Source organism: Drosophila novamexicana, unplaced genomic scaffold (genome assembly GCF_003285875.2).
Source record: "Drosophila novamexicana strain 15010-1031.04,08,12 unplaced genomic scaffold, DnovRS2.1 tig00001059-arrow-arrow-pilon, whole genome shotgun sequence".
NCBI lineage: Eukaryota > Metazoa > Arthropoda > Insecta > Diptera > Drosophilidae > Drosophila > Drosophila novamexicana.
The window spans coordinates 925,924-938,078 of record NW_020824837.1 but is presented as its reverse complement, the minus strand read 5'-3'; positions in this window follow the sequence as shown (position 1 = coordinate 938,078).

Here is a 12,155-nt window from a genome sequence, read left to right as displayed (position 1 = left end):
TGCATATCGAAAATGATTAAAGTAACTAATTCTTAGAATCTCCGCTAAACATCTCACAATTATTCTCGAAAAGTCGATATTTATCGATTTCGGATAATATCAACTGCGAGTCCCATAACAGAAATTGAACTCCAAATGCCAAGGCCCCCACTCTCACAATCACTGCAATCAACTCAAGAAATTCAATAAGAAATCAATATTTATTTACATTGAAAATCGATTTTTATCGATCTGTCAAACAATTGATAGGCATTACTACAGCAACTAGGCTGTTGAAGCTTATCAGGAATTTATAAATATCTGCTACACTTACTCGTACAACTTGTATGTATACTTCTTTTTGTTTCCAATTTATCGAAACAGGGTAGAATATAATAGATTTAACAAACGCTTTTTATATTTCTTCAGGGCTTCTGTATCAAAATAGGGAATAGCTTAAGGAGAGGCGGAATTGGTTAAGATAATAGTTTAATTGTTACCCGCAGGGCTGAATTCGAAATTCGTATAACCCATCAGCAAGGCATGAATACAAGCTAAACTCCTTGCAGCTGACTTTTCATTAAAACTTTGACAACAATTTAAGTTTAGCTCTCATAAAATCAACTTTATTTACGCACTTTATGCTTATTTCGACCTATTTTTAGCAGGCAAACATATTGTCAACTGTTACGAAAGCATTTGATGACACAAACAGCGCCAATGGCTCCTGAAATTTTCGTTTTATTGAAATTAATCGAATGTGCCGTGGGGAGAGCGGAAGGGAGGGCCACCCTTTAATCTTGTCGATAAGCAAGAGAAAGCGAGAAACGTGCCGGAATCCGTTGCCAAAACAAAAGCCAGCTGAACGGGCGGCAATTTTATGGCGCACTTGTTTCGCGTTAATCGCATATCGTAAACTAAGCATTTTTACGGCACCTGCGGTAATGGATTACTAAAGCAACAACTGCCGCCACAGCCAACCACCCCTACAGCCCCCCCCCCCCCTTCCACAAAATCCCCCTCAGTCGGACACGGGGCGTAGGCAGCACTCGTCATGGGTTGGAAAATTAATAAAGTTAAGTGTCGAGCACAATAAAAATGAAATTTCTTTTAGGCCCCCGCTGGCTACCGCCCCCCTTCTCCGCTACCCAACCCCAGCAGACGGCAAGTACGCGAGGCGTGAAACAGGCCCAGTCTCGGCCCCAGCTTCGCCCTCGAGCCAATGTCAAGCTCCATAGGCCGGTTATGGCTTTGCTTTGCAATAATTGCAAAACTGCAATAAATTTAATTTTATTTTCGGCGCTTTAAACTGAAGCTTCGAGCCGCGGCGACAAAAAACAAAAAAGAAGAAGGCAACGGAAGCGACCATAACATGTGCAATTCGAACCGGCGTGTGGTTGGCGTGCGTATGCGAGTGGGCGACATTAGAGATGGACATGAAATGCACGAAGGCTTTTAAAAAAGTTGTATTATTGTATTGTTTTTCTCTTTTTGACTAATAGCTAAAATTAATACTTCGAAATTGCTACTGGATTTGAACCAGTGACCTCTCGCTTGTAAGTTCGACTCTCACACAAGCCAGGCAAGCTCATGACGTTATCATATATGAAAACTTTCCCCACTTGCTGGTCAAATTTACCTAAATCTTATCTTATAGCTCACTTTCAACCAAAATCCTTAAGCTTCCGATCTAAATATAAATTGAATCCGATATTTATCGATTTGGGAGAATTTATCAAATTATACTGACATCTGGATGTTTTTATGCTTTTCTTGAATATTAATACTTATTGTGGCATTGCCTGCCTTTGATCTATTGTTTATTTTATTGACAGATAGATGTTTTAAACAAGTAAGAGTAAGTAATCAATATAATGATCAGCATCAATAGCCGTGTCGATCTAGCCATGTCCGTCTGTCCGTCCGTCCGTCCCTCCGTGCGTCCGTATGTATGAACGCAAGGATCTCAGAACCTATAAGAGCTAGAGACTTGAAATTTTAGATGTAGATGCTCCTAGTTCCCGCGCAGATCGAGTTTGTTCAAAAACAGGATATATTTACCCGAGAGTTCAAGAAAAAAAAAGGTCAAAAAAGTTTTTTTTTTAACTTATATATGTTTATTGTATTGAATCAAAAAATAGCATACATTTTTATTAAAAAACCGTTAACTTAGGTGGTATCTCGCCAATCCTGGTTGGCTCCTTAGGCTTTTTCGTGGACAAACGTCAAAGCCGTCTTCTTTGAGTAAGGCTGCACCGTCACGTAGGTAGTCGGTGGGCTCTGGGGCTTTTGGGGCTTCTCCTGTGTCGTGGTTGGAGGAGGTCTCTAAAGGATCTTTACTTGAGCCTTCTGACTACACACCTCTAAGCGTGGTCTCTTGTATGGGTTGGTGAATGCTTCGACTCTGAGATTACTTGGCCGAGATAGTCTAAAAAAATAAAAAAAAAAGGTTGATTATACCAACGAAACGTTTTTTGTTCAACAACTTTTTCCAACTCATCAATTTTTAATTTCTTTGAATGCCATATGATAGTAGGGATCCGTACGAATTCAAAAAGGTATAATATTTTAAAATCAGATTATATTTACCCGAGATTTTCAAAAAAATATTCAAAAAAGTATTGATATTCGAACCTACCCCGGGAAATACCTCTCGGGTAATAGCTCCTCTTGGAGATATGACGTTCCAAAACGACATATCTCCAAGATATCGTTTTGGAACGTCATATCTCCGCGCGGAGCTATGTCGTTTTGGAACGTCATATCTACACGCAGAGTTATGTCTTTGAATTCTTTGAATGCCATATGATAGTAGGGATCCGTACGAATTCAAAAAGGTATAATATTTTAAAATCAGATTATATTTACCCGAGATTTTCAAAAAAATATTCAAAAAAGTTTTGATATTCGAACCTACCCCGGGAAATACCTCTCGGGTAATAGCTTATCTTGGAGATATGACGTTCCAAAACGACATATCTCCAAGATATCGTTTTGGAACGTCATATCTCCGCGCGGAGCTATGTCGTTTTGGAACGTCATATCTACACGCAGAGTTATGTCTTTGAATTCTTTGAATGCCATATGATAGTAGGGATCCGTACGAATTCAAAAAGGTATAATATTTTAAAATCAGATTATATTTACCCGATATTTTCAAAAAAATATTCAAAAAAGTTTTGATATTCGAACCTACCCCGGGAAATACCTCTCGGGAAATAGTTCCTCTTGGAGATATGACGTTCCAAAACGACATATCTCCAAGATATCGTTTTGGAACGTCATATCTCCGCGCGGAGCTATGTCGTTTTGGAACGTCATATCTACTCGCAGAGTTATGTCTTTGAATTCTTTGAATGCCATATGATAGTAGGGATCCGTACGAATTCAAAAAGGTATAATATTTTAAAATCAGATTATATTTACCCGAGATTTTCAAAAAAATATTCAAAAAAGTTTTGATATTCGAACCTACCCCGGGAAATACCTCTCGGGTAATAGCTCCTCTTGGAGATATGACGTTCCAAAACGACATATCTCCAAGATATCGTTTTGGAACGTCATATCTCCGCGCGGAGCTATGTCGTTTTGGAACGTCATATCTACTCGCAGAGTTATGTCTTTGAATTCTTTGAATGCCATATGATAGTAGGGATCCGTACGAATTCAAAAAGGTATAATATTTTAAAATCAGATTATATTTACCCGAGATTTTCAAAAAAATATTCAAAAAAGTTTTGATATTCGAACCTACCCCGGGAAATACCTCTCGGGTAATAGCTCCTCTTGGAGATATGACGTTCCAAAACGACATATCTCCAAGATATCGTTTGCCATATGATAGTAGGGATCCGTACGAATTCAAAAAGGTATAATATTTTAAAATCAGATTATATTTACCCGAGATTTTCAAAAAAATATTCAAAAAAGTTTTGATATTCGAACCAACCCCGGGAAATACCTCTCGGGAAATAGTTCCTCTTGGAGATATGACGTTCCAAAACGACATATCTCCAAGATATCGTTTTGGAACGTCATATCTCCGCGCGAAGCTATGTCGTTTTGGAACGTCATATCTACACGCAAAGTTATGTCTTTGAATTCTTTGAATGCCATAGATAGTAGGGATCCGTACGAATTCAAAAAGGTATAATATTTTAAAATCAGATTATATTTACCCGATATTTTCAAAAAAATATTCAAAAAAGTTTTGATATTCGAACCTACCCCGGGAAATACCTCTCGGGTAATAGCTCCTCTTGGAGATATATCTCCAAGATATCGTTTTGGAACGTCATATCTCCGCGCGGAGCTATGTCGTTTTGGAACGACATATCATATCTACACGCAGAGTTATGTCTTTGAATTCTTTGAATGCCATATGATAGTAGGGATCCGTACGAATTCAAAAAGGTATAATATTTTAAAATCAGATTATATTTACCCGATATTTTCAAAAAAATATTCAAAAAAGTTTTGATATTCGAACCTACCCCGGGAAATACCTCTCGGGTAATAGCTCCTCTTGGAGATATGACGTTCCAAAACGACATATCTCCAAGATATCGTTTTGGAACGTCATATCTCCGCGCGAAGCTATGTCGTTTTGGAACGTCATATCTACACGCAGAGTTATGTCTTTGAATTCTTTGAATGCCATATGATAGTAGGGATCTTCTTTGACTACACACCTGACTACACACCTCTAAGCGTGGTCTCTTGTATAGGTTGGTGAATGCTTCGACTCTGAGATTACTTGGCCGAGATAGTCTAAAAAAATAAAAAAAAAAGGTTGATTATACCAACGAAACGTTTTTTGTTCAACAACTTTTTCCAACTCATCAATTTTTAATTTCTTTGAATGCCATATGATAGTAGGGATCCGTACGAATTCAAAAAGGTATAATATTTTAAAATCAGATTATATTTACCCGAGATTTTCAAAAAAATATTCAAAAAAGTATTGATATTCGAACCTACCCCGGGAAATACCTCTCGGGTAATAGCTCCTCTTGGAGATATGACGTTCCAAAACGACATATCTCCAAGATATCGTTTTGGAACGTCATATCTCCGCGCGAAGCTATGTCGTTTTGGAACGTCATATCTACACGCAGAGTTATGTCTTTGAATTCTTTGAATGCCATATGATAGTAGGGATCCGTACGAATTCAAAAAGGTATAATATTTTAAAATCAGATTATATTTACCCGATATTTTCAAAAAAATATTCAAAAAAGTTTTGATATTCGAACCTACCCCGGGAAATACCTCTCGGGTAATAGCTCCTCTTGGAGATATGACGTTCCAAAACGACATATCTCCAAGATATCGTTTTGGAACGTCATATCTCCGCGCGGAGCTATGTCGTTTTGGAACGTCATATCTACACGCAGAGTTATGTCTTTGAATTCTTTGAATGCCATATGATAGTAGGGATCCGTACGAATTCAAAAAGGTATAATATTTTAAAATCAGATTATATTTACCCGAGATTTTCAAAAAAATATTCAAAAAAGTTTTGATATTCGAACCTACCCCGGGAAATACCTCTCGGGTAATAGCTCCTCTTGGAGATACGACGTTCCAAAACGACATATCTCCAAGATATCGTTTTGGAACGTCATATCTCCGCGCGGAGCTATGTCGTTTTGGAACGTCATATCTACACGCAGAGTTATGTCTTTGAATTCTTTGAATGCCATATGATAGTAGGGATCCGTACGAATTCAAAAAGGTATAATATTTTAAAATCAGATTATATTTACCCGATATTTTCAAAAAAATATTCAAAAAGTTTTGATATTCGAACCTACCCCGGAAAATACCTCTCGGGTAATAGCTCCTCTTGGAGATATTACGTTCCAAAACGACATATTTCCAAGATATCGTTTTGGAACGTCATATCTCCGCGCGAAGCTATGTCGTTTTGGAACGTCATATCTACACGCAGAGTTATGTCTTTGAATTCTTTGAATGCCATATGATCTAAGCGTGGTCTCTTGTATGGGTTGGTGAATGCTTCGACTCTGAGATTACTTGGCCGAGATAGTCTAAAAAAATAAAAAAAAAAGGTTGATTATACCAACGAAACGTTTTTTGTTCAACAACTTTTTCCAACTCATCAATTTTTAATTTCTTTGAATGCCATATGATAGTAGGGATCCGTACGAATTCAAAAAGGTATAATATTTTAAAATCAGATTATATTTACCCGAGATTTTCAAAAAAATATTCAAAAAAGTATTGATATTCGAACCTACCCCGGGAAATACGTCTCGGGTAATAGCTCCTCTTGGAGATATGACGTTCCAAAACGACATATCTCCAAGATATCGTTTTGGAACGCCATCTCCGCGCGGAGCTATGTCGTTTTGGAACGTCATATCTACACGCAGAGTTATGTCGTTTTGGAACGTCATAGCTCCGCTCGACCCCATAAAGTATATATATTCTTGATCAGCATCAATAGCCGAGTTGATCTAGCCATGTCCGTCTGTCTGTCCGTCCGTCCGTCCGTCCGTCCGTCCGTATGTATGAACGCAAGGATCTCAGAACCTATAAGAGCTAGAGACTTGAAATTTTAGATGTAGATGCTCCTAGTTCCCGCGCAGATCGAGTTTGTTCAAAAACAGGATATATTTACCCGAGAGTTCAAGAAAAAAAAAGGTCAAGAAAATATTTTTTAAACTTTTATATGTTTATTGTATTGAATCAAAAAATAGCATACATTTTTATTAAAAAACCGTTATCTTAGGTGGTATCTCGCCAATCCTGGATGGCTCCTCAGGCTTTTTCGTGGACAAACGTCAAAGCCGTCTTCTTTGAGTAAGGCTGCACCGTCACGTAGGTAGTCGGTGGGCTCTGGGGCTTTTGGGGCTTCTCCTGTGTCGTGGTTGGAGGAGGTCTCTAAAGGATTTTTTCTTGAGCCTTCTGACTACACACCTCTAAGCGTGGTCTCTTGTATGGGTTGGTGAATGCTTCGACTCTGAGATTACTTGGCCGAGATAGTCTAAAAAAATAAAAAAAAAGGTTGATTATACCAACGAAACGTTTTTTGTTCAACAACTTTTTCCAACTCATCAATTTTTAATTTCTTTGAATGCCATATGATAGTAGGGATCCGTACGAATTCAAAAAGGTATAATATTTTAAAATCAGATTATATTTACCCGAGATTTTCAAAAAAATATTCAAAAAAGTATTGATATTCGAACCTACCCCGGGAAATACCTCTCGGGTAATAGCTCCTCTTGGAGATATGACGTTCCAAAACGACATATCTCCAAGATATCGTTTTGGAACGTCATATCTCCGCGCGAAGCTATGTCGTTTTGGAACGTCATATCTACACGCAGAGTTATGTCTTTGAATTCTTTGAATGCCATATGATCTAAGCGTGGTCTCTTGTATGGGTTGGTGAATGCTTCGACTCTGAGATTACTTGGCCGAGATAGTCTAAAAAAATAAAAAAAAAAGGTTGATTATACCAACGAAACGTTTTTTGTTCAACAACTTTTTCCAACTCATCAATTTTTAATTTCTTTGAATGCCATATGATAGTAGGGATCCGTACGAATTCAAAAAGGTATAATATTTTAAAATCAGATTATATTTACCCGAGATTTTCAAAAAAATATTCAAAAAAGTATTGATATTCGAACCTACCCCGGGAAATACCTCTCGGGTAATAGCTCCTCTTGGAGATATGACGTTCCAAAACGACATATCTCCAAGATATCGTTTTGGAACGTCATATCTCCGCGCGAAGCTATGTCGTTTTGGAACGTCATATCTACACGCAGAGTTATGTCTTTGAATTCTTTGAATGCCATATGATCTAAGCGTGGTCTCTTGTATGGGTTGGTGAATGCTTCGACTCTGAGATTACTTGGCCGAGATAGTCTAAAAAAATAAAAAAAAAAGGTTGATTATACCAACGAAACGTTTTTTGTTCAACAACTTTTTCCAACTCATCAATTTTTAATTTCTTTGAATGCCATATGATAGTAGGGATCCGTACGAATTCAAAAAGGTATAATATTTTAAAATCAGATTATATTTACCCGAGATTTTCAAAAAAATATTCAAAAAAGTATTGATATTCGAACCTACCCCGGGAAATACCTCTCGGGTAATAGCTCCTCTTGGAGATATGACGTTCCAAAACGACATATCTCCAAGATATCGTTTTGGAACGTCATATCTCCGCGCGAAGCTATGTCGTTTTGGAACGTCATATCTACACGCAGAGTTATGTCTTTGAATTCTTTGAATGCCATATGATAGTAGGGATCCGTACGAATTCAAAAAGGTATAATATTTTAAAATCAGATTATATTTACCCGATATTTTCAAAAAAATATTCAAAAAAGTTTTGATATTCGAACCTACCCCGGGAAATACCTCTCGGGTAATAGCTCCTCTTGGAGATATGACGTTCCAAAACGACATATCTCCAAGATATCGTTTTGGAACGTCATATCTCCGCGCGGAGCTATGTCGTTTTGGAACGTCATATCTACACGCAGAGTTATGTCTTTGAATTCTTTGAATGCCATATGATAGTAGGGATCCGTACGAATTCAAAAAGGTATAATATTTTAAAATCAGATTATATTTACCCGAGATTTTCAAAAAAATATTCAAAAAAGTTTTGATATTCGAACCTACCCCGGGAAATACCTCTCGGGTAATAGCTCCTCTTGGAGATACGACGTTCCAAAACGACATATCTCCAAGATATCGTTTTGGAACGTCATATCTCCGCGCGGAGCTATGTCGTTTTGGAACGTCATATCTACACGCAGAGTTATGTCTTTGAATTCTTTGAATGCCATATGATAGTAGGGATCCGTACGAATTCAAAAAGGTATAATATTTTAAAATCAGATTATATTTACCCGATATTTTCAAAAAAATATTCAAAAAGTTTTGATATTCGAACCTACCCCGGAAAATACCTCTCGGGTAATAGCTCCTCTTGGAGATATTACGTTCCAAAACGACATATTTCCAAGATATCGTTTTGGAACGTCATATCTCCGCGCGAAGCTATGTCGTTTTGGAACGTCATATCTACACGCAGAGTTATGTCTTTGAATTCTTTGAATGCCATATGATCTAAGCGTGGTCTCTTGTATGGGTTGGTGAATGCTTCGACTCTGAGATTACTTGGCCGAGATAGTCTAAAAAAATAAAAAAAAAAGGTTGATTATACCAACGAAACGTTTTTTGTTCAACAACTTTTTCCAACTCATCAATTTTTAATTTCTTTGAATGCCATATGATAGTAGGGATCCGTACGAATTCAAAAAGGTATAATATTTTAAAATCAGATTATATTTACCCGAGATTTTCAAAAAAATATTCAAAAAAGTATTGATATTCGAACCTACCCCGGGAAATACGTCTCGGGTAATAGCTCCTCTTGGAGATATGACGTTCCAAAACGACATATCTCCAAGATATCGTTTTGGAACGCCATCTCCGCGCGGAGCTATGTCGTTTTGGAACGTCATATCTACACGCAGAGTTATGTCGTTTTGGAACGTCATAGCTCCGCTCGACCCCATAAAGTATATATATTCTTGATCAGCATCAATAGCCGAGTTGATCTAGCCATGTCCGTCTGTCTGTCCGTCCGTCCGTCCGTCCGTCCGTCCGTATGTATGAACGCAAGGATCTCAGAACCTATAAGAGCTAGAGACTTGAAATTTTAGATGTAGATGCTCCTAGTTCCCGCGCAGATCGAGTTTGTTCAAAAACAGGATATATTTACCCGAGAGTTCAAGAAAAAAAAAGGTCAAGAAAATATTTTTTAAACTTTTATATGTTTATTGTATTGAATCAAAAAATAGCATACATTTTTATTAAAAAACCGTTATCTTAGGTGGTATCTCGCCAATCCTGGATGGCTCCTCAGGCTTTTTCGTGGACAAACGTCAAAGCCGTCTTCTTTGAGTAAGGCTGCACCGTCACGTAGGTAGTCGGTGGGCTCTGGGGCTTTTGGGGCTTCTCCTGTGTCGTGGTTGGAGGAGGTCTCTAAAGGATTTTTTCTTGAGCCTTCTGACTACACACCTCTAAGCGTGGTCTCTTGTATGGGTTGGTGAATGCTTCGACTCTGAGATTACTTGGCCGAGATAGTCTAAAAAAATAAAAAAAAAGGTTGATTATACCAACGAAACGTTTTTTGTTCAACAACTTTTTCCAACTCATCAATTTTTAATTTCTTTGAATGCCATATGATAGTAGGGATCCGTACGAATTCAAAAAGGTATAATATTTTAAAATCAGATTATATTTACCCGAGATTTTCAAAAAAATATTCAAAAAAGTATTGATATTCGAACCTACCCCGGGAAATACCTCTCGGGTAATAGCTCCTCTTGGAGATATGACGTTCCAAAACGACATATCTCCAAGATATCGTTTTGGAACGTCATATCTCCGCGCGAAGCTATGTCGTTTTGGAACGTCATATCTACACGCAGAGTTATGTCTTTGAATTCTTTGAATGCCATATGATCTAAGCGTGGTCTCTTGTATGGGTTGGTGAATGCTTCGACTCTGAGATTACTTGGCCGAGATAGTCTAAAAAAATAAAAAAAAAAGGTTGATTATACCAACGAAACGTTTTTTGTTCAACAACTTTTTCCAACTCATCAATTTTTAATTTCTTTGAATGCCATATGATAGTAGGGATCCGTACGAATTCAAAAAGGTATAATATTTTAAAATCAGATTATATTTACCCGAGATTTTCAAAAAAATATTCAAAAAAGTATTGATATTCGAACCTACCCCGGGAAATACCTCTCGGGTAATAGCTCCTCTTGGAGATATTACGTTCCAAAACGACATATCTCCAAGATATCGTTTTGGAACGTCATATCTCCGCGCGAAGCTATGTCGTTTTGGAACGTCATATCTACACGCAGAGTTATGTCTTTGAATTCTTTGAATGCCATATGATCTAAGCGTGGTCTCTTGTATGGGTTGGTGAATGCTTCGACTCTGAGATTACTTGGCCGAGATAGTCTAAAAAAATAAAAAAAAAAAGGTTGATTATACCAACGAAACGTTTTTTGTTCAACAACTTTTTCCAACTCATCAATTTTTAATTTCTTTGAATGCCATATGATAGTAGGGATCCGTACGAATTCAAAAAGGTATAATATTTTAAAATCAGATTATATTTACCCGAGATTTTCAAAAAAATATTCAAAAAAGTATTGATATTCGAACCTACCCCGGGAAATACCTCTCGGGTAATAGCTCCTCTTGGAGATATGACGTTCCAAAACGACATATCTCCAAGATATCGTTTTGGAACGCCATATCTCCGCGCGGAGCTATGTCGTTTTGGAACGTCATATCTACACGCAGAGTTATGTCGTTTTGGAACGTCATAGCTCCGCTCGACCCCATAAAGTATATATATTCTTGATGAGCATCAATAGCCGAGTTGATCTAGCCATGTCCGTCTGTCTGTCCGTCCGTCCGTCCGTCCGTCCGTCCGTATGTATGAACGCAAGGATCTCAGAACCTATAAGAGCTAGAGACTTGAAATTTTAGATGTAGATGCTCCTAGTTCCCGCGCAGATCGAGTTTGTTCAAAAACAGGATATATTTACCCGAGAGTTCAAGAAAAAAAAAGGTCAAGAAAATATTTTTTTTTAAACTTTTATATGTTTATTGTATTGAATCAAAAAATAGCATACATTTTTATTAAAAAACCGTTATCTTAGGTGGTATCTCGCCAATCCTGGTTGGCTCCTCAGGCTTTTTCGTGGACAAACGTCAAAGCCGTCTTCTTTGAGTAAGGCTGCACCGTCACGTAGGTAGTCGGTGGGCTCTGGGGCTTTTGGGGCTTCTCCTGTGTCGTGGTTGGAGGAGGTCTCTAAAGGATTTTTTCTTGAGCCTTCTGACTACACACCTCTAAGCGTGGTCTCTTGTATGGGTTGGTGAATGCTTCGACTCTGAGATTACTTGGCCGAGATAGTCTAAAAAAATAAAAAAAAAAGGTTGATTATACCAACGAAACGTTTTTTGTTCAACAACTTTTTCCAACTCATCAATTTTTAATTTCTTTGAATGCCATATGATAGTAGGGATCCGTACGAATTCAAAAAGGTATAATATTTTAAAATCAGATTATATTTACCCGAGATTTT